At 39.4% G+C, this 22,872-nt stretch overlaps 1 long non-coding RNA gene across 2 annotated transcripts; it reads left to right on the top strand.

The window, feature by feature from the left end:
* The first annotated feature begins 13,065 nt into the window (after nt 1-13,065).
* Nucleotides 13,066-22,078, top strand: LOC131233673 (uncharacterized). 2 transcript variants are annotated; one of them, XR_009165327.1, is made up of 4 exons: nt 13,077-13,148; nt 17,208-17,275; nt 18,016-18,238; nt 21,030-22,078. It is a non-coding gene; the product is annotated as an uncharacterized LOC131233673 (long non-coding RNA). The 2 variants fall into 2 exon arrangements; XR_009165326.1 differs by lacking the exon at nt 17,208-17,275 and having other exon boundaries at nt 13,066-13,148.
* Nucleotides 22,079-22,872: the final 794 nt, after the last annotated feature.

The raw sequence follows: 22,872 nt of genomic DNA, 5'->3' as shown, positions 1-22,872 counted from the left end.
AAACATGAAAATAAACTAAGGAAGAGGAAGAAAAACTCTTAGGAGGCTTCTTCACCCTTTAGCTCCACTCTTTAATCCCTAGAAGATGGTTTGGGACGTCCTAGGGACTCCTATTTATAATTGTAAAACAGTATCTTTTGCACCACCTTGGAATTTTTGCAAACCAACCTTGAGACCGCCTCAAATTTATGCAACCGCGTTATGCATCGGTCAGACCGAAGTCATCTTTGAGCAAACCAAATCAAGTTTGAATCATGACAGGATTCTGTTTCAGCAATTGCCCGATTTCTATCACACCGAACTTGGGTTCGGTTGGACCGAACTTAAGTTTCGGTCAGGCCGAATTAATCCTCGGTCAAACTGAATTAACTCTGAAATTCATCGTTCTTTGCTAGAGCTTTGTGTATACTTTCAGTCGCACCGAATCCTTCCTTTGGTTGAACCAAATTAACTCTGAATTTTATTGTTGGTTGCTGGACTATTTTGTACGATTTTGGTCGGACCAAAGTTGGCTTCGACCGGATCGAACCTGTCTGTTTTCTGCTACAAATTAAGTAATCTTCTTCAGCCTTTTCTTCATCCTTTGTACTTAGTTTCCTTGGATCTTTGGCATGTGAATTCTTCATTCTTGGCCTTCCAAGATCCATCTTTTGCCTTGGTGATTCTTAAGCATCCAATACATGCTTTTAACATTCTTTTCAATCCAAGCTCTTAGATTCACCTTGCATTAGAAACACATATAAAATATATCCATTAAGCGTTAACATGTTCATAAAACCAAGATATAAATGGGGGAAAATATGTAATATTTAACACTCAACACACCCCCCAACCAAAATTCTACTAATTTCGAGCAAAACATGCGTGACATAATCTTTAATTCTTAATGTCCAAACATTTTTTCAAAAATAAACTTTTGTGCAATCAAGTATAAATGATTATAATCTAAAGAAGTGAGAGTGAAAATTTAAAAACCTAGAGCCTAATCACATGAGTAATCAATCAAATTGGTTCTTTATCAATCACTTAAGAGCATAAGTTCATATATCAAGTTTCTCAATGTGCTCAGTGAATTTCAACTTACCTTCCATAAGAATACTATAATTTCATAATGTTAGCCATGCTCATCACCTCAAGATTAATTGAATAATCAAGTTCTAATTCCGAACTTACCCCCTTTTCCTTCTTTTTTCAGTTTTTGATTTTATATCGACGGTCACTTTTATTTATTGATTCTTTTCAATCTGTTTATTCTTTTCATTACTTTTCAATCTTTTTATTATTTTCCATTCTTTTCACCATACGTGACCTTTTTGTCTATCTCTCTGTTTTTTAACTGGTTCTTTTCATCTTTTGAAGGTAGATAAAATTCTCCAGAATTAATTCTCAACATCTATCAATGATTCACATACTAACAATCAGAAATTCTAACACAATTCACAAAAAATAGGTTGAATGTGTCTTATGATTTAGGTCAATATAATATTCAAACTTCCTCTCAGACAATTAGATGCAAGAACTAAAGTGATAGTTTACTCAATTGATCAAACTCCAACAATTCAAAATTCAATCTCCATCTTATCATCATACTCAAAACATTCTTAAGTGCATAAAGTTTTATTTTCCAAACATATTTTTAATTTAAAAAATTGAAAATTTTTAAAATTTTTGCTCAAAGACTAAGAAAATACTGATTGGTTTACCTAATCTACACCCGTTAACCTAAAACCTACATTGTCCTCAATATAAAAGATATTATCATGCAATGCACATGAGACAACGAAAAGAAGGGAGAAGTGATGGAAAGGTAGTACCTAAAGAAAGAGAATTGAAGCTTTTCCAAAGTTCTCAACATCAAAAGAGTTAGCATGAAGACTAAACAAACTAAAAGCAAACTATCCTAATCCTAAATCATATAAAAGCTATAAACCTTACTACACCTATCAGATAAGGAGGTTAATCCTGATACATAGGATCAATCAGAGGTATGGACATATCTTCTGAATCTAACTTCTTAACAAATGGCTCTAAACGATATCCATTTAGTTTGAAAATATTTTCATTTGTCAGATTCTTTATCTTGACGGCCCTATAAGGATAGACATCAGTAATAGTGAAAGGGTTAGTCCAACGATATCGAAGTTTTTTCAGAAAAAGATGTAACCAAGAATTGTATAGAGTGACTTTTTAACAGGTAATGAATGATTTCCGAATGATGTTCCTGTCATGGAACACCTTCATCCTATCCTTGTAAATTCTCGAGTTCTCATGAGAGTCGTTCTGGATTTTTTTGAGTTTATTCAATTGAAGTTTACGCAGCGAGCCAGTGTTGTGCAAAATAAATTTTAGATTTTTGATAGCCCAGTAGACTCTATGCACCAGCTCCATAGGTAGGTGGCAAGCTTTCCCATAGATGAGTCTGAAGTGAGATATTCCAATGGGGGTCTTAAAAGCTATACGGTAAGCCCATAAGGCATCAGTCAAGCGAATTGACCAATCCTTATGGTCAGGGTAAACCGTTTTTTACAGAATTTGTTTAATTTCCTAGTTGGAAATCTCGACTTACCCACTTATCTGCGGGTGGTATGGAGTGCTCACTTTATGAGAGATGTCATATTTCTTCATTAAGTTCACAAATGGCTTATTACAAAATGTGAACCTCCATCACTAATGATGGCTCGAGGTGTTCCAAACCAGGAAAGGATATTTTCTTTTAAGAATCGAATGACGATTTTATGATCATTATTCTAACACTGGATCGCTTCGACCCACTTAGCGACATAGTCTACTACCAATAAGATGTAATTATTTCCAAAGGATTGGGGGAATTACCCCATGAAATCGATGCCCCAACAATCAAATGCTTCAATGATAAGAATTGGGTTCAATGGCATCATATTTCAATGGGATAACCCTCGTAATTTCTGACAATGCTCACAAGCTTTGCTGTCACGCTCCAAATCCGAAAATCGGATTCACAGGAATCCCGATTGTCGAATCTGGTGCCGACAGCCTCCGTAGTACCCCATTCTCGACTCCCAGCGTCCATACGCCAGATTCTGATCTTGAGATCTTACAAGAAGGATTTTTTTTTTTTGTTTAACTAGCAATAAGCATAACCACAAGATTACCTAATTCACAAAGGCAACATCATCATCGCATATCCACTAATATAATCAGTTGAGTACAATGCTGGAAGGAAATACATAAACAAAAACCAAGCTCCAGAAGACCGCCGCACGCTCCAAGCTCAATATTGTTGCAACCTAACATCACCTGCACGCATCTATTGTGCATAAGCTTATAGAAAGCTTAGAGGGTGGTGTAAGTGTGTGCACAAGGTAAGTGCCAAGTATTCCATATCAGAGTAATCAAATTAAGCAGAAGTACTGACAAGTCCATGGATCATAAAATATCAGGGTACTGATCATAAATCATAGGATAACAGAGTAAGCGAAAATACGGACAAGTCCATGAGTCAATCAATGTCAGAATATGCAATGTAGAACAACTATGCAAAGGAGGAATCATAGATAGCCAAATATCGGATGCAGAGGGTGCAATACAATATACATTCCTGATGAGTAACACAAATAGCGTCAGCCGTACCTAGACCATACAAATGCAGGGATACAATAACCCAAAATGTCGTATGCCGCGAATGTCATGCAATATGCGGTGCGAATGGAATGACCATACTAGAGTGTGAAGTCGGGATGGTAGTACGTAGTATCGCGGGCTATAGGGTCCATCACAAGGGACTTCTATCCAAACCAGTCCCATACCTAAATTTGGATAGTCAAACTCAATGTAGTAAACTCCTGATCTTAGGTTAGTCGTGCGCCCCAACCGAAATCCTGGCCATTGCGAGGGCACAAGTAACAAATAGTTGCGCACCACCAACCTGAGTGGATAGTGAATGAATGAATGCATGAATGAGTATGCAACTCCTGCTCACTAAATCCACATATCAGTACAGTTCCTCTCTGGGATCATCACCGGGGTTTAGTACACTCCAAATGGCACTGTCTCTCTCCTAGCAGCACAGTCCAAGTAAGCGTAAGAAACCTCACTATCTGCCTGGCCAATAGTCTGCGAATACCTATCCGGCATGTCGATAGTGGACCCATTCACGAGCTGGTCAAACTCAGCCTAGTAATGCCCCCTACCCTCGGGCGGGTGAGGCCACACCCCCTCCCAACCGACCACGACACAGTGGGAGACGCAGCCTCCTGGTATTCGGCACTCAGGCGCTCATGTATCCACTCGGTCTCGACGTTGGGGCGTCTCCTGGCCTCGGAGGTTCAGGGATTTTCACCCAGGGACATCTATGGCGCCCGTATGCTAGAACCAAACATTTTCGGTGTCCCATCTGACCATCCACGATATGTCTGTGGAGGCTACGGCCCTGATGTCACTAGGGCACACAATGCAAGATGCATGAGTCATACAATCCAATCATGCATCAATCGTACGCATACCGTGCACTCATGTGAGATAACCTCCGCCTATCAGGGAGTCTCATAACAATCTGCCCAATGACATATGCAATGGTCAACCACATCTCATAACAAACATGCAGATGATGCGTATGGGCATGTATGATGATGTTATGCTGTCACATACTCATAATCGGTGTCAACAACCGGCATCGACAATCGACCTCGACAATGTAGACATTTAACCAACATTACTCCCAAGGAATGGCCCACATAGAGCCAAACACATAATGGGCCCACGGCCTCACACAAAGGTCTGATATACAACACAATGGGCCTTACTCAAGGGCCACATATACACAACAGGCGGGCCCTGATCATGGGCCTCAAATACATGACGTGTGGGCCCTACACATGGGTCTCGAATACATCAAATGGGCCAGGCATCCTGGGCCATGAATACATCACAATGGGCCTTTCTCATGGGCCTAACATACATCTAATGGGCTCCATAGCCTGGTCTTCAAATGCACCCCAATGGGCCTCATCGCATAGGTCTCATATACATCATATTAGGCCTTAAACACGAGCAAAATACACATTATAACAGGCCTCAAATACGAGCCACATATACATTACATTGGGCCGCAAACACGGGAAGAATATACATCACAATCGGAATCCACAATCGGCCACGATGATTGACCTCGATCGATAATCGGTCAATCGGCCACGACAATCATAATCAATAATCGGCCACGATAATCAGCCTCGATTGATAATCAGTCAATCGGCCATGATAATCATAATCGGAATCGGCCTCGATCGGTACTCGGTCAATCGACCACAACAATTATAATCGGTAATCGGCCACAATAATCGGCCTCGATCGGTAATCGGTAAATCGGCCATGATAACCATCCTCGATCGATAATCGGTCAATCGGCCATGACAATCATAATCGGTAATCGGTCATGATAATCAGCCTCGATTGATAATCAGTCAATCGGCCATGACAATCATAATCGGAATCGGCCTCGATCGGTAATCGGTCAATCGACCACAACAATCATAATCGGTAATCGGCCACAATAATCGGCCTCGATCGGTAATCGGTCAATCGGCCACGATAACCGTCCTCGATCGATAATCGGTCAATCGGCCATGACAATCATAATCAGTAATCGGTCATGATAATCAACCTCGATTGATAATCAATCAATCGGCCATGACAATCATAATCGGAATCGGCCTCGATCGGTAATCGGTCAATCGACCACAACAATCATAATCGGTAATCGGCCACTATAATCGGCCTCGATCGGTAATCGGTCAATCGGCTACGATAACCGTCCTCGATCGATAATCGGTCAATCAACCATGACAATCATAATCGGTAATTGGTCATGATAATCGGCCTCGATCGGCAATCGGTCAATCGGCCACAACAATCATAATCGGTAATCGGCCACAATAATTAGCCTCGTTGATTGGTCGAACATAGCCTATGGGAAGGTCACAATATAGACATTCAACCATCATCGCCCATCAAAGTGGACATTTAACCAACATTGCTCCTAAGGAGTGGCCCACATAGAGGTGAACATAAAGTGGGCCCATGGCCTCGTACAAAGGCCTAATACACATCACTATGGGCCACATCACGTGGGCCTCGAATACATCATATGGGCTGAAATTACTATATCTATATATATCAAGGTGGGCCTTAACGGATGGCCACGGATACATCAAGATGGACCTTATAAATGGGCCGCTCCAATGGGCCGAGTCGAATGGGTTGAGTCAAATAGGGCGAGTTAAATGGACCGGATCAATAGGCCAATTCAAATGGACCAAATCAAAAGGGCCAAGTCGAATAGGTTGAGTCAAATAGGGCGAGTTAAATGGACCGATTCAAATGGACCGGATCAATAGGCCGATTCAAATGGACCGAATCGAAAGGGCCAAGTCCAATATACCATAAGCACGCCGTTAGATACCATTGAAGAGCATAAAAATGAATCATGTCCGAATGATCATTTGGACCATACCACAAATGACAATGGTATTAAATTTCAATGACTGACCATAGTCTTTATCATCCATCCAGTCTGTGCATAAGGTTACAAAGACCTGGATATAGAGGAAAAACAAATATCATACTAGTTCAGAGCCCCATAGTCCCAAAGGGTTTTCAATGGTGGGCGTTTATCCCACTGTTCTCTACAGCGTGGTCCACTTGATATTGGATCTGCTTTATTTACTTATTTATTTATTTATTATTATTTTTTTTTATCTCAAGCCAGGAGACAAGATCGCCAAATGGATAGACAGTAGGGATACATCCCATACATCATGGTGAGGCCAATCATCAAATGGATGGACGGTAGGGATACGGCACACACATCATGGTGCGGTCCACGTAGTGGCCTAGTATAACATATATCATATAATATATTATAATATGATATAATACCATATAATATAATATGATATATTATATTATAATATAATATGGCATATAGAAGAAGGCCACTGTCCAGAGACTCTCTGATACTCTGGACGGTGCTGATATAATGCACGAGATCATGGTGGGGCGCATGAAGCAGATCAACAAGATGGACGGCGTGGGTGAAATAGATGAGACCCGCAGAACTAGCTGACATTGAGAAAGAGAGAGAGAAGAGAGAGAGAGACCAGCACGTGGCTCTCTTTTTCTTTCTTTTTTTTTTTCCCTTTTTTTTCACTTCTTTTTTTTTTTTATGTGCTGAGACAAAACAGAAGTGGGTCCCACGTAGGGCCCACCACAGTAGCATGTATTATAATATAATATAATATAATATGATATATATTATATACATCAAACGTCCAGGCCGTCCAGGGCCTGGACAGTACACACATCACGGTGCTGCCCCACACGTGAGGTGGGTCCACTCCACACGCACCACAGTGTGGCCCAACAAGTGGATGGACGGCGTGGAATAAGGTGGGTCCCACGGACCCTGGTGATTTGGAAAACCAAATTTCAAAATGATTCAAAACTTCAGCGTCCCAAGGGTTTCAATGGCGGACACTCAACCCCACTGTTTACTACCGTGTGGGCCACCCGATTTATGGATGAAGCCGATTTTCGGAGGGGCCTCACTTTAGGAAGTGGCCCACCCAATAAAAGGTGTGGATAATCAACATACATCATGGTGGGGCCCACGGCTGGGCCCGTTGGCTGCTGCCTGTCCATCCGTCCGCCCGTGTGCAGGACTTCTGACAGCAGCAGCGCCTGCTACTGCTGCATCATTTATTTTATTTATTATTATTATTATTTTCATATTTCATATGTGGGGCCCACATATTGAGAATCCACTCCGTCCAATGGATTCTAGGGCCCAAAACACACCCAACAAGCCCAATAATCGAGCATTTTGGTGTATAGAAACAGTAGGGTGGGTCCTGACATCCTTGAACGGTAAGAAAACACAAATTTCTATGGTATGGCCCGCTTGATCATCCGATTGACCTCATTTTTTGGCTCAACGCCTAAAATGAGCCAAGGAACAGGGTGGACGGCGTGGATTAGATCAGTGAATCAAGGTGAGGCCTGTAGGAGTGGTCCACCCAAAACTACTCTTTCTCTTTCCCTTTTTTTTTTGTTACATTAGCACACCCCACTGTCCTCAGACTTCACTAATAACGTCCAGCGTCCCTGGACGCTGGATGATTGCATATTCATCAAGGCGGGTCCCACATGGGCGTGGCTCACTTGACCGTTGGATAGTTATGTTTTTTTTTTTTTTTATCACCGTTAAGTAGGGCCCATTTCACTTGGACGGCCGTGGGGATCCATTTGAGGAACGGCTTGAACATCACATACACCAAGGTGAGTTACATCCGGGTGAGCCACACGGCTACATCACTACACCAAAGTATTGAAAGAGGGAGGGGGAAGAAAGAGAAAGAAGCACCTACCTCATAAAAATGGAGAAATCTACCCTAAAGATGCACCCACCTTCCTTCTTTTTCCTCCGTAGTGCTCCAAAGCTCCAATGAGGCACCTACAACGGTGGAGATGGACTTCCAATGGTGGGATTGAAGGAGATCTAAGGTAAATGTGGCTAGAAATGGGAGGGCTGCCATGGACGTTTTCACCTTCTCTCTTGCTAGGAAGAAAAAAAAAATGAAGAAGAAGAAGAGAGAGAGAGAGTAATTAATTTATGTAAAGCCATAAATGCTAGGGTTGACTCATGGGGAAAATAAATGCATTATTGCTTGTAAGCATTTATTACTTGGCATGGGGTGATGACATCACCCCATGATAACTTAGAAAATGGTGCCATTGTGATATGTGGGCCCTGCAAATGTGAGGTCCATAGCTATTACAATAAGCAAGCTACATCTCATGATCTAAGCGTCGCATTGACGCACGAGATGCGGCGTTGGAATCGCGGCGTCGGCGCGGTCGCAATGGTATAAGTCTCGGATCGAGCCGACTCAGATATACGGGACACATTTTAGGGTCGTGCGCAAACGCCGATAACCAATTGCGGGTCCCCGGAATTCAACTGGGATGACCGGCGAAGCCTACGGAATAGTTCGGACTAAGATATGGGTCTTACATTTGCAAAACTCATGAGTATTTCTGAACATAGTAGACTAGTAAAAGCCGCACTGCAGAATTTTGGTCATGGCCTTTTAAGTAAAGAAATGACCACCACAGGCCTGAGAGTGACAAAAGGAGATAACACTCTGATGTTCATTGCCTGGTACGCATCTTGTTAGAATTTAGTCTGGGCAATACTTAAACAAACAAGGATCAACCCAAAAATATTATGTACCTCAGGGAAGAATTTTTTCTTATCTTGCGCAATCCAATATGTCGGCATGAAACCTGTTGCAAAATAATTCGCAATGTCAATAAACTAAGGTAATTGGGAGAGTTTAAACAATTGTTCATCAAGGAACATGTTGTTTATCAGTGTCAGTTCAAGGGAATCAGGGAGATCAAGCCTAGAGAGAAGGTCAGCCACTACCACTACACCAAAATCACAGATTTACGACGGATTTTTATGATCGCAAAAAATCCCTTGGTTTAACGACGGATTTAATCCATCGCTAACGGAAAAGGTCTGTCGTCAATCCCGTCTTTCTTGAAAATCCGTAGTTTAAACGTCGTAAAATAGCGATGGACTAAATTAGTCACAAATTTTGATTTTGCAATGGAATGATCAGTTGCAAATTCCCGCCCAAAATAGCAATTTGCGACAGATTGTGGTCCATCATAAAAGGGCTTTTGCCTTGAACATTTACTTTTCTTTCATTTTTTTTAAGAATATGGTGAAAAATTATGTTTTTTTGTAGTCTAATAATTTTTTTTAATAGAATTTCAGTGGTTTAATTGTACATATTTGTATATAAGATTATTTTTTAACAATTGATTGAATACAAAAAATATATATATATATATATATTTTATTTTTCTATCAAATGAGTGGAATTTTTTTTTTAAATTAAAACTAATATTTAAATGATTTGTAATATCACATGAAAAAGAATATTGGGAAGTTTAAAAATTTTAACAATGTTTGAGAAAAAAATGAGATTTTGAAAAAATAAAAATCGTGATTTAATAAAAATCTATTTTGTGGGGAAAAAAAGAATATTGAATAAAGTTGATACATTTGAAAAAAAAAAGAATTTGATTTTGAAAAAAAATATATCCTAAAAAAGAAAATTAAAAATATTTTTAAAAAAATGTGAAAATTTTCACAATGTTGAAAAATAAAATATTTTGAAAAAGAATAATGAGAGTTTGTATTTTGAAAATTAAAATAAAATTGAGAAGTTCGATAAAAATTGACAAGTTCAAAAAAAAATGGAGAAGTTCGACAGAATTGAAAATTTTAAAATAAAATGATATTAAAAAATTGATACTTTAACAAAAAAAAAAAAAAAAACATTTTGAAACAAAAAATAAAGAAGTTGAAAATTTTTGTGATATTGAAAAATAATTGAAAATGTTCAAAATTTGAAATTAAAAGAAAAAGTTATTTATAAAAACGCTGAGATTTTGAAAAAAAATATATCATTTTAAAAAATATGAAAAGTTGAAAACAAAATGATGCTTTTGAAGAAAAAAATTGTCATTTTGAAATATTTGAGAAAAAAATTTTAAAATTTGAGAAATTTTTTCAGATTTTGAAAATAAAAATTCAGAAATTGTATTTTAAATTTTTTTTAATATTTGATGATAAAAATAATATTTTGTTAAAAGTTTTCAAAGAAAAATTCAGAGTAAAAAAATATACATTTTGAAAAAAAAAAAATGTGATTTTTAAATGGAAACTGAGATTTATCTGTGAAAAAAGAAAACATTTTTTACTAAATTATTAGGCACATTCACTAATTGAACCGTTAACCGTTTTTGGAGAATCTAATCAGTCCAAATTGAAGAATAAATGACTTTAGATGTTTAAATCAAATTTCACTCAAATTGTTGAGCAATCTTATATCCCAATATTTCTCATATGTAGCCTGATCAGGTCGAGTAACTAGTCAAATTGAGGGTATTGATCACTAAAATAGAGTGAATGGACCAAAAATGTAAAATGGGCCAAATATTCTGGTCAAAATTGAGACCCAATTTACTGACCTCGTGAAAACCTAAGAATTGATGTTAGTAAATTTTGTGGGCCCATCATGATATGTGTTGAACATTAACACCATGCATTTGATGCGTCGCCTTTACTTTATGGGATATCTCAAAAATCATCCGTATATGAAACTCAGGTGGGCTATACCATCTAAAACTATGAAGACATCCTAAAACATATAAAAGCACTTAGTGGGACCCACATGAGTTTCGGATGCAGCTGAAACTTGGTCTAACCCCAAATCCAAGTGGGACACGCATAATGAATGGGCTGGATCTGTTAATCACATCTAGGTGGGCCCGATATATGATTACGAATGTTTTAATGGGAGGGTAATCCCTCTCAACTATAGTATCTGGTGTGGCCCACCCAAGTCATGGATTGACTTTATATTTTAATCCCGTGGCCCGCCATGGAATGTTGCATTTGATTGATGGGGCAGATTAAATTTCAAGTGAACTCCACCATGGAAAAGAGTGGGATAGTGACACCAACCGATGAAACCTTCTTAGGGCCCACCACATGTTTATTTGAGATCCAACCTGTTATAATTTAATACAGATGTGGAATAACTGAAAATGATATTAGAGATCATTTTAGAATATGAGTCCAAAAGTGATTCATATCCTAAGCTCAACTGGACCACACAAACAATAGCAATGGGACAATGATTCTCACCATTAAAACATCCGTAGGGCCCACCATAATGTTTACTTTCCATCCAATCCATTAATAATATCAGACATACCTAGATGAAGAGGAAAAACAAAAAAAAAAAAATTATATTGATCCAAAACTTCTGTAACCCTCAAAAGGGTTTCAATGGTAGACATTCATTCTCCCACTGCCTTTTATAGTGTGGTCCACTTGATCTTTGAATTTGTCTTATTTTTCGGCCCAAGACTTATAACGAGCTCTCGAAATGGACAAAAGGTTTAGATATAACACATACTTCATATGTGACCCACAGAACACACCAGCAACGCCGGTGGTGTGTGGTACACTATCCAACTGGACGTGGTTTGGCTAGTGCCGTGAGTAGCCAGGTGTCTAGTGGTTGGTGCTATGTGGCGCTCACCAAGATCTATATGTTTTATTTGTACCGTCTATCAATATTTGCACTTCATTTTAATACTATATCACATAAATGAGGTAGATTAAAATCTCAGGTGGACCACACCATGGGAAAACAATATTGATTGAATGTCTACAATGCTTACTGAATTCCCATTGTTTCCTCTCATGTGTCCAGTTGAGTTTTGGATACACCTAATTTTTGGTCGCACGTCCTAAAATAACTCATAAAACGGATGGACGTGGTGGATTTCTCACAAACATCTCGGTTGGCCCCACCCAGCATACGAGAACAAGTAATCAATGGCTTAGATTTTGGAACCATCGGCTCTACCCGTCACAACAATAAAAGACATGCTTACACCATGTAAAAGCTTACGCTGTGCCCCAAGTGGAGTTAGTTTCAATTTTAAATATGCTAGTTTTGGGTCCAATGTAAAATGGTGGTGATTTATGCAGTCACTAGTGGAAATGATATAAAGTTATCCAAACAATCCAAATAGTGGGTCCTCTTGTAGATGGTTAATATTTGTCTTATACCCATATTATACAATCTTAAGCATTTGGTAAATGGGTCCTTAAATGTATGGCTGAAAACTTAGTTTAGTATATAATTTTTGTTAAACTTACATTGTTCGGATGTGAATCAAAAACTCATTTTGAAAAAGGAATTTCCGAAACCCTCTTTCAATCCCTTTTCCTTTCTCGCTTTCCCCCTCCTCTCGCTCTGGCTCTCCCTCACTCGTTGCGACTCTTGTTCTCCCTCCACCTCTTTGAGCAATGCTGACCCTAACCCATCTCCAATCAAAACATTTCAACACCGTCCAAACCCCATCGTTTTCGCCCCATTGTCATGGTAGGAACTCACTGCACCCGCTGCCGCTGCACTCATTTCCATTGTCGATCTAGATGGATTTGCTGATTTCAGGAGAATCAGGGGATATGGTTTTTGCATAACCCCTCCATCATCCCGAGCGTCAGGTTCTTGCAGGTAAATTCGTCCATATTCTCTTCTAATTCAGTTGAAAATTGGTGTCACGCCCCAAACTCGGAAACCGGGCTCACAAAATTTTCGATCACCAAATCCGGTACCAACAGCCTCCGTAGAACCCCATTCTCAGCTCCCAGCGCCCATTTGCCAAGTTCCAATCCTGTGATGCTATGAGGAGGATTTTCAACATCAGTTTGATTCGTAATAAGCATAACCAAAGGCATAACCCACAAACAACAACCAAAAACTCCACATTTCCACTATGATCAAAAACTTTAAAAGTACAATGAGCATAAAGGGAAATACAATGATAATAAATAAAAAGCTCTAAGATGATCTGCAAAGCGCTCCTGCCTCAGCGCTACTGTGCTCCAACGTCACCTGCATACAATGGTCATGCATAAGCTTATGGAAAGCTTAGAGGGCGGTAAAAGTGTGTGCACAAGGTAGTAATACAACTATGCAGTATCAGAGTAATACAACATGTTGATGAACCCATGAATACCATTAATCGTACCAAGGTTATGCAATATAATACATGAATGATGTCGGCCATACCAAGGCCATGCGATGCAAAATGAAACTCAAGCATACAAATCCTCATCTGAGTCCATACATCAATACAGTTCAACTCTGAAATATCACCGGGGTCTAGTACACTTCAACCAGATTGTCGCCCCATCGCGCGCAATAAGGGGAGTGGAAGAGACCTCACTATCCGCCTGCCAATATCAGGCTCGGCTCGTCAATAGCGGACCCATTTCTCGAGCTGGTCAGACTCAACCTAGCTTTGCCCCCTCCTCTCGGGCGGGTAAGGCCGCACTCCCTTCCAACCGACCACGACACAGTGGAAAGCGCGACCGTCTGTTAATCGATACTCGGCGCTCATGCACCCACTCGGTTTAGACATTGGAGCAACCTCTTGGTACTATAAGGGTTTAGGAACTTTCACCCGGGGATATCTATAGCACCCCATGTAGAACAAGATTTTCGGTATCCAATCCTGCCAACCATGATATGCCTGTGGAGGATACGGCCCTGATGTCGCTAGGGTATACAGTACCATGTCAAATAATACGAATGCATGAATCACACTATCCAGTCATGCAGCAATCCTGCACGTATAGTGCGCTCATGTAGGGTAACACCTCTCATTCGAGAGCCCCTAAACAATCTGTCCGAAGGCATATGCTATGATCAGTCACTTCTCATATCAAGCATACATATGATGCGTATGATCATGAATTATAGAACTATACTAAACATGCTATAAAATAATGCACTATCCTTACAACGCAGATGGACTAGACGGCCTACACACAATAAGTACGAGCCTATCAATGGGCCCTGGGGAGAGTTCTAATGTGGACATTTAACCAACATTATACTTGCAATGTGAACGTCAAACCATTATTGCTCCCAAGGCATAGCCCGTCGTAAACCTCATCACATGAACCATGTAGAGATCACACATTGCAATGGACCTTAGGTACATCCCATTGGGCCTTAAATACATCAAATGAGCCATATTATATGCGCCTAATATTCATTAAGTTGGCCACATCAATGGGCAGCACCAATGGGCCTTATGTACATTGCAATGGGCCATAACCCATGGGCCTTAGAATATATCAAAATGAGCCTCGTGACATAGGCCTTATATAGATATCAAATGGGCCACAGCAACAGCCACAATTACATCAATATGAGCCCCAATCCATGGGCCCTAATACATCACATTGGGCCTTCTAAACGGATGGACTGTTTGGATGCAGCACCCGTGTCCTGGTGGGTCCCACTGTCATTGGACAGTGTGAATAAAACACATGCATAACCGTGGGCTCCACCATCTGCTGGACGGTGTGAATAAAATGGATACATCATGGGGAGGTTCCACCGTCCATAGCCGTGGACGGTGTGGCAACACATACAACAATGGTGGGTTCCATGTGTGTGGCCCACCACAATGTTTTCCCTGCCATCCAACCTGTTGACAAGGTCACATAGACCTGAGTGAAAGGAAAAACAAAAATTTCATCTTGATCCAAAACTTTTGTGGCTCATAAAATGGTTTCAATGGCAGAAATTCAATCTCATTGTTTCGTGCAGTGTGGGCCACCTGAGCTGTGGATGGAGCTGAAATTTAGAGGGGGCCCACTGCTAGGAGTGGCCCACCTCGTGAACAATGTGGATGTAAAGTATACATCATGGTGGGGGCCACATGTAGAGCCTTGGGCTGCTGCCTGTCCGCTCGTCCGCTGGTGCGCAGGCAGCGCCTACTACCTTCTGACAGCAACAGCGCAGCTGTTGCATCTATTTTTTTTTCCCACGGTTTTTCACATGTGGGGCCCACGTCGGAGAATCCACTCCGTCCAATGGTCCTCCATGGCTTGAGCCAAGCAAAACAAGCCCAATATTGAGCATATTTCGGTGTATAAAAGAAACATTGGAGGGTGTTTCAACGATAAATACGTTGTTTGCTATGCTATGGCCCACCTGAAAGTCAGATTGGGCCCATTTTTCGGTTCAACGCCTAAAATAATCTGGAGAATGGGATGGACGGCTTGGATTAGAACTATTCATCAAGGTGGGGCCTACACTCGTGGTCCACTCAAAAGCATTGTTGAATCAAGCTTATCTTTGGTTCAGTCCACGTCCAGCGTCTCTAGACGCTGGACGACTTGGCCATGCCACAAGCTTTCAAGGTGGGCCTTACTCAGGTGGGCCACCAATGCACAAATGGTGTGGATACAACACATATAAGTGGGCCCCCACCTATGGATCACTTGGATCAAACACATGCCTTATGGCGGGGTCCATCCGAGTGGGCCACACGGCCACATCATCACATGAAAAGAAATGAAAAAGAAAGGGAGAGAGAGAGAGAAAGAGAGAGTGGGACACGCGTGGAGGGCTCCACCACTATGAGCCCTCCCTTGCACTAATTCATACATCAAGTGGGTCCCATTACACATGGGCCCATTAGATCAAAATCCAACGGTGGAGATCCCTTATCCACTAAAATAGACGGTCTAGATGACCCTAGGTATACAAGAAAAATAAACATCATAATGGGGTCCATGGAGAATGGCCCCATCATGGAATGATCATGATGATCAAAGTAGGCCATCGGCCACATCTTAGGGTCTCAAGTGAGATCCAAACCATTGGTCAGTTGGCCTCACTTGGCCCATCTTAAAAACATTAAAACTACTCTATCAAAGCACCCCACCGCTTGATCTTCGTGTTCCCTTGGCTTCCTTAGCTCCTTAGCTTCGATTCCAACGGAGGAGATGAGGTTTGGATGGTTGAGATGGGAGATGAAGGGGTAGGAAAGTGGGCCACCTTTGTTGCTTGGGAAAGCTTAAAGAGGCTCATACGTATGGTGCTCTCTTGCTTGGGAAAGTGAATTGAAAAATGAAGGGGAGAGAGAATTGTAAAGGGAGAGAGAGTGATGGGTGATGGAGTGATGGATGTAATGAGTGATGGGTGTAAGGAACTTTTTGACTTTTGTGGCAAATGGTATAAGAAAAGTATGGGCTTTGTAAGAACTTTTGACTTTTGTGGTTGCTTGGGAATGGGTGAAAAGTGATGTGTACTTGACATGTTGAGATTGATGGATTAATGGATTGATGTGACAAATCGTAGAGATTCTCTCGGAATTCGCACGCGCGGCGTTTTCCTTGCACCGAACGCTGGCCCACATCTCTGGCCAGAGTATCGCATCGGCGAGCAAGTCGCGGCATTGGAACCGCGGCGACGACGCGGTCACTAAGGTATCAGTCTCGGGTTGAGTCGACTCGGATTGACGGCGTGTGAATCAAGGTCGCGCGCAAATACCGGTTAAGGGTCAAAGGTTGCCGAAATTCGACCAGGAAGACCACGAAAGTTGACGGAACAGTACGGTCTAGGATACGGGGCTTACAATTGGGGATACGATTTGTACATTATCTATTTGTTGAATTTCCTAAGAGAAGGCGGGATTTGTCTTAGGACTATGCTTTTGTTTTAAAATTATTGCATTTATCTGTTCTCAAAGGATTGAGATTTGGATTTCAGGTTGATCATAATTCATGGCCATCCATCCATTGGTAACCATCATGCATCAAAAAGTCTATTGCATCAAGGTTGCTTTTTTATGATTCAGTTATGTTATTCTTAGCTTGTATGGTCACCTGACTAGTGATATCATGTGCTCTTATTTTAGATAAATATGCTCTCTGCCATGAAGTATGTATGGCAGATCTAATTGCTTGATCCATGAATTGAAAGATGAGGGTAGGTAAAGGAGAAAATAAGACTAATTTTCAGCTTGAAAATGGTTTTGTACAAATGGAAAATTAAATAAATAATCTACTGATCTTACTGGTAAATCAAAATTCACAGAAAAACCAACTTCCATCCAATCAAACAAACCCAAAAGGCAGAATGGTTACATCCTCTCCTCTCATCTAAAACTTGTGAAGCCTAGTTATGAGGGTTTATGATGTGTTATCTCTTGGGTTTATATTATTTGGGCATATCCAACGATCTCTCAAGTGATCGCAACCAACATTCACACAGGTGGTTACTACCTGGTTTAAGTAAATAAATCTTTTGTATGTGATCACTTTTATTAACTCCATCTGATTTAGGCCGTTGGGTAATGAGTAGAATGAGTTGTCTACAAATTAATGAATGAGAAGGTTGCAGGGAACAGTTCTCTTCTTGGAAGCCTTAGACTAGCACATGGATTCTTTTCTTTATCAACATGACATGAATATTGATGTTGCCATTAGCATATAACTGTAGCCTCAAATTTATTATTAAAGTTAACTTCATAACTTTCCACTATCATTCATCGTGCCTTGTTAATTGTTACTTGCAGTGTGTCACTTTGGAACATGGTCTGATACTAGTGGACACAAAGTAAGAATTTGGAAAGGGACCTGATGGTACTGAACAAACTTTCTGTAGTCTCAATGGGCAATTTGAGTAAAGAAATATCTTACCCTTTTCAGCCTTTTGATATCTGCTATGAAATTTCTGAACTGGCAAGCATCTATGGAGAATTGCAGATGAAGGAACTACGCATTGAACTAAATGGTAAAGTATCAGAGATGGAACGACTGCAATCTAAGTTGATCAAAAGAGACTTGGAAGAAGAAACAGAGGAACCTACTAAGAGTAGTTTAAAAGATGTTATTGCAACCTTAGAGAAGGAGAATGCCAATCTTAAGGTTGATACTTCTGCACATTCCAGAATGAAGTATGCTTTTTCTTTATCTGAAGCAGTTGTTATTGGTATTTCTCACGCAACTTCTGTTTTACCTCAGCCACATTCTATATGCTTCCAATTATTTTTATTACTTCAATATTTTTTATTAGTTTGGGATCCTGCATATAGTGTGACAAGCTCTCATTTAATGTAGAGAGAGTTGATCTTGAGGCTTCCTTGGAATGGTGCTAGAGCAACTGTGCAATTGGACCCACCTCATGATAGCTTGTTCTTGCACCCGATGTCAACATTACGGAGTTCATAAGCTTGGGGTATTTCATCTATTTTCCTGTTATTTCTATTTTGTGGCATGCCTTTCACGACATGAGAAGTGGTGTTCTGTTTGGTTTTTCTTTCTTTCCAAATTTGTTTCACAATAATGTTTTCATTATCTTTCAACTGAAAAAAGAAAAGAAAAAAGAAAATAATGAAGTGGATGTAGAACAAATGAAAGAAAAAATTTGAAGTTTCAGTACTTGAATTGAATGTTCTGAATCTTTTTTCTTAACTGGTGTATGGTGGTGTCTTTTGAGTAGGTGTGTAATATGGAGGAGCCTTTGGAAATACCTATCATCAGTGATTTGACCATGGTTTTGGGTTCCATCTGTCAGGTATATAGCCTCTCTCATCTCTTCTATGTTCTTTGCATGGTTTATTTATTGAAGGGTGACTTTGAGCAACGATGTAGTGTGAATCCCGACACCTATTCGTAATGGGATTTTAGAACTCTGCCCTACGTATTTCATTCTCCTTTGGCAGTCGAAAGCAGTTAGTGTGGTCATTGATTTCACCAACCGAAATGAATGTAGGACTACCGCAATGTGTATATGTCATGCAAACCATTCATCTGGTGTGCCCCATCAAGATGAATACACAAAACTCAATCATTTCCACAACTTAGGTGGGCCAAAAGAAAAGGTGAACATGCAGGTTTTAGCATGATCATCAATTGTTCCCTACAGTTTGTACCATCGACTCTAGTACCGGGATGACTCTTAGTACGTATGGTGAAAACGAGTAATCAAAACAACGTGCACCAGATTCGGATGCATTTTTCCACTGTTTGAAGTTCTATTCAGCCTTTTGATGATAGATTTATGACCTTGATTTAGTCCAACATTGCTGATAGAATTACCATTAGAAGAGGTAAGTGGTAACGATATGATGCTCCATTGTGAAAGAAGTCTTTTTATTCAACTCAACACTGATAAACGTGGGCCCATGTTTCAGTATTCTCATCTGTTCATCTGATGGGTCCCATCATTAGATGGGCCATGCACCAATTCAAATTATAAGAGCCCATCTGATTCATGGGCTTTACATGGAATTACATCCAATTATTCATGTGAAATAGGGTCTAAATGGACTGTAGAGTAGGAAAGCCTTTTGGAGGAGATGTGTGAGATGGCCATGCATGCTTATGAGAGTATCAAAGTTTCTCTTTTGCAGGCCTATTCCACGAAAGGGGTTTGATACTCTGGCAGAGTTTAGTGAATGATACACATGTACACAAACATCTATCAAGTAGCAGATTTTTACTGAAATTAAAAATTCTTAGAACTGTTGATGTGGCCACTGGCTTTAATATAGAATGTAAAGATCAGAGATTTTGAAATCAACAGTATTTATGCATTGAATTAGTCATAATCTTTGATGTAATATTGACGTGTGGATTCTCTGGTATTAGTTCATAATATAGATGTCAGACAGGCAAAGCTTGTTATACATTGAAAGCTGTAAATATTTAAACTTATCTAATGTATTTTGTGATGTGTTCTTATGCAAAACCAAAAGAAAATGTCATCTAGAAAGTTTTAGATATGTATTGATCTGTTAAAATATTTATCTTCCTTTAGAGATTGTGATACTTTAGCTTATTAGAAATGAAATTTCATGAAACATGATGAAGCAATTGCATCATAAGAATACCAAAGTGTTGTATTTCATTTAAAATAAAATAAAAAAATTCATTGTGGTTAGGAACATATAATGTGTGTTTAGATGCATTATTGAACTGAATTGCAGCTATTAGTCTATTAGAGTGGAAATTAGACAAATTGTGATTTCCTCAACAACTGTTTGGGCTCCAAATTGTGGTTATGTTGCTTCCAAGTTGGACTTGAATGAAAAATAACTACCAATTTTGTGGGTAGCTTCCTTATCATGAATTCTAGAAACCGTCGATAACTTTTACCCATTCCTATAGATTAATAAAGTGAAATTTCACAATTAACTTTGTGCGTGATTTGTGTTTTAACCCATCATAGAGGTAACCCATTGATTGGACAATTGGAGTCAGTGAGGATGTTGATTGGATGGTATACAGGGCTTCATACCAAATCTTAGTATATTGTTGATGAACAGGATCATTTCTATTTCCTACACATTTACACTTTGATATTCAAATAGCCGATGAGTTAAAAAGGCCCATTGTTTGGTGATCTAGACTGTTGAGATGGGTTTTCATTGTGGATGGACCATGCTTTCAAAATTTGCCCTACCAAAGATCCTACCTCTCAAAAATTTCTACTTCTTTTCCTATTTGCTTTGAATTGTGTTGGAACTAATAGGTTCTTTAGATACATCTATTTAACCTTATTTTCATTTGTTCTATTTGACTATAGGAGATGATATCCAAGCCTAAAATAGGACAATCACAAATGTTTTATGCGTGAAACAAAGTTAATTTTTCCCTTCCTATGTTGCTTTACTATTGATTCCAAGTAGCTTTTTCTTTCTTCTTTATATAGTTTTTATAATGATTTGTATTTTTTAAAAGGTTTCTGGGATATCAAGCTGATATATATGGGTGGACCAGCATGATTTTTTCGAGGTTTATATTTTTCTTTCTTTCTTTTATTTATTTATTTATTTTTCCTAATATTAGTTCTAAACATATGCATTTCTAAATCTTGATTCTACACATCTCAGTTTTTGCTGGATAGAATAGTTCATCATTTCTTCGTAAGACTAATTTAGGAGTCGTTGGACCCCCTACCAAATCTCAGCAATCAATACAATTCTTCTGGTGGCCCGATGATTGATGACCCACTGTGAGAAAATCATGCCAATTGCTTGATCTTGCTCATCTAACCATGGTACTTCTGCTTAAAACATGTGAACTGTACATCTTTTAAGGCCTTAGCTGCTAGTTTACAATCCAGTCTCAAGCCTACAGATTATATATATCAGGCTACAAAGATGGATCTGTACGAGTATGGGATGCCACATATCTAGTCCTGTCACTTGTATCTGTATTGGGAGGGGAGGTTAGAGCCTCATCATGGATAACCCATAAAATATTTTTCTTTGAAATGTAATGAAGGTATAGCTCTCTTTTGATTTTGATGAATGTTGATAAAATAAGTGATGGTTAGGTTATTTAGTAGTATGGCCTGTTAAAGCAACATGTATTATATGATTGTCAGGTACCAGGGATCAAAGTGGCTGGCATCAGTGCTCCAATATCAGTGCTAGACTTATATTCAATCACTATGAGCTTGGTTGTTGGAAACGAATGTGGTCTGGTGAGAGATGTTCTTTCCATAGCTACTTTCTTCTGATTTGGCAGCTTAGGTTATTATTCAGTGTACATAGCAATCTAATTATTTGTTGTGACACTAAAATCACATTAGTAGAATGATATGAAGTATTTAAACATTGACCATCTAAATGTCATTGGCCTTTTTTTTTTTTGCAAGATTTTCAATTCTAAAAAGTGGGGCCCATAGTTCTGTTATACAGACCATCGGTCTGTTTCTTTCAACCGAGGGTGGAAAATGGTCGAATAATCCATCAGATCATAAGATCCCAGCCACCTGTATTAGGACTAATTTCTGTTCTTAATAGTCCACTTGGAAAGAATCAGTGCAAGTTGGGACATGTTATTTCCCTCAACTCTATAAGTTAAACGAGAAACTGTATTTTGGGAAGTTTGTTGGTTAAACCAATATTAAAGCTCAAGAAAATGAGATTCCCTTTGTTATGACTCGCTAATTTTTCTAGTTGCTAGCCTTGCAGATTCTTAGTGGGAGGAACTATATGATACATGATGGGCTGCATCTTTGCACAGTAGTGGGGCTGATGGTCCAGTAATCTAGATCATTGGTCTGTTCTGTCCTATTGTTGAAATATTTTATAACCTACGCCTTGTTGTAGTTCGACTATTGTCCACATGCATGTATGGATTTTTTTTGGTTAGATATGTGATTATTATTTTATTTTATTTTTGGAAAAAAAAGGTGCCAGATAGCCATTTGAACCAAAAAAAAAATTTACATCTCAAGAATCAGGTATTTTCTCAATTTATCTTAAAATGTGTAATATCTAGTGATATGGCAATATTTACGGCCAAAAAAAACCATTATTATTATATATCTTTATTGTTATTAATTTGGTCTTGAATGTCAACTGCATGTGGTAATGGAAGTTCTACCGAACTTGCGAGATTCATTAACATGAATTTAT

This window comes from Magnolia sinica, chromosome 18 (genome assembly GCF_029962835.1).
Source record: "Magnolia sinica isolate HGM2019 chromosome 18, MsV1, whole genome shotgun sequence".
In the NCBI taxonomy this organism is placed as follows: Eukaryota; Viridiplantae; Streptophyta; class Magnoliopsida; order Magnoliales; family Magnoliaceae; genus Magnolia; species Magnolia sinica.
Note: the sequence above shows the minus strand (reverse complement) of the source record. Positions and strands in the feature narration are given on the sequence as shown.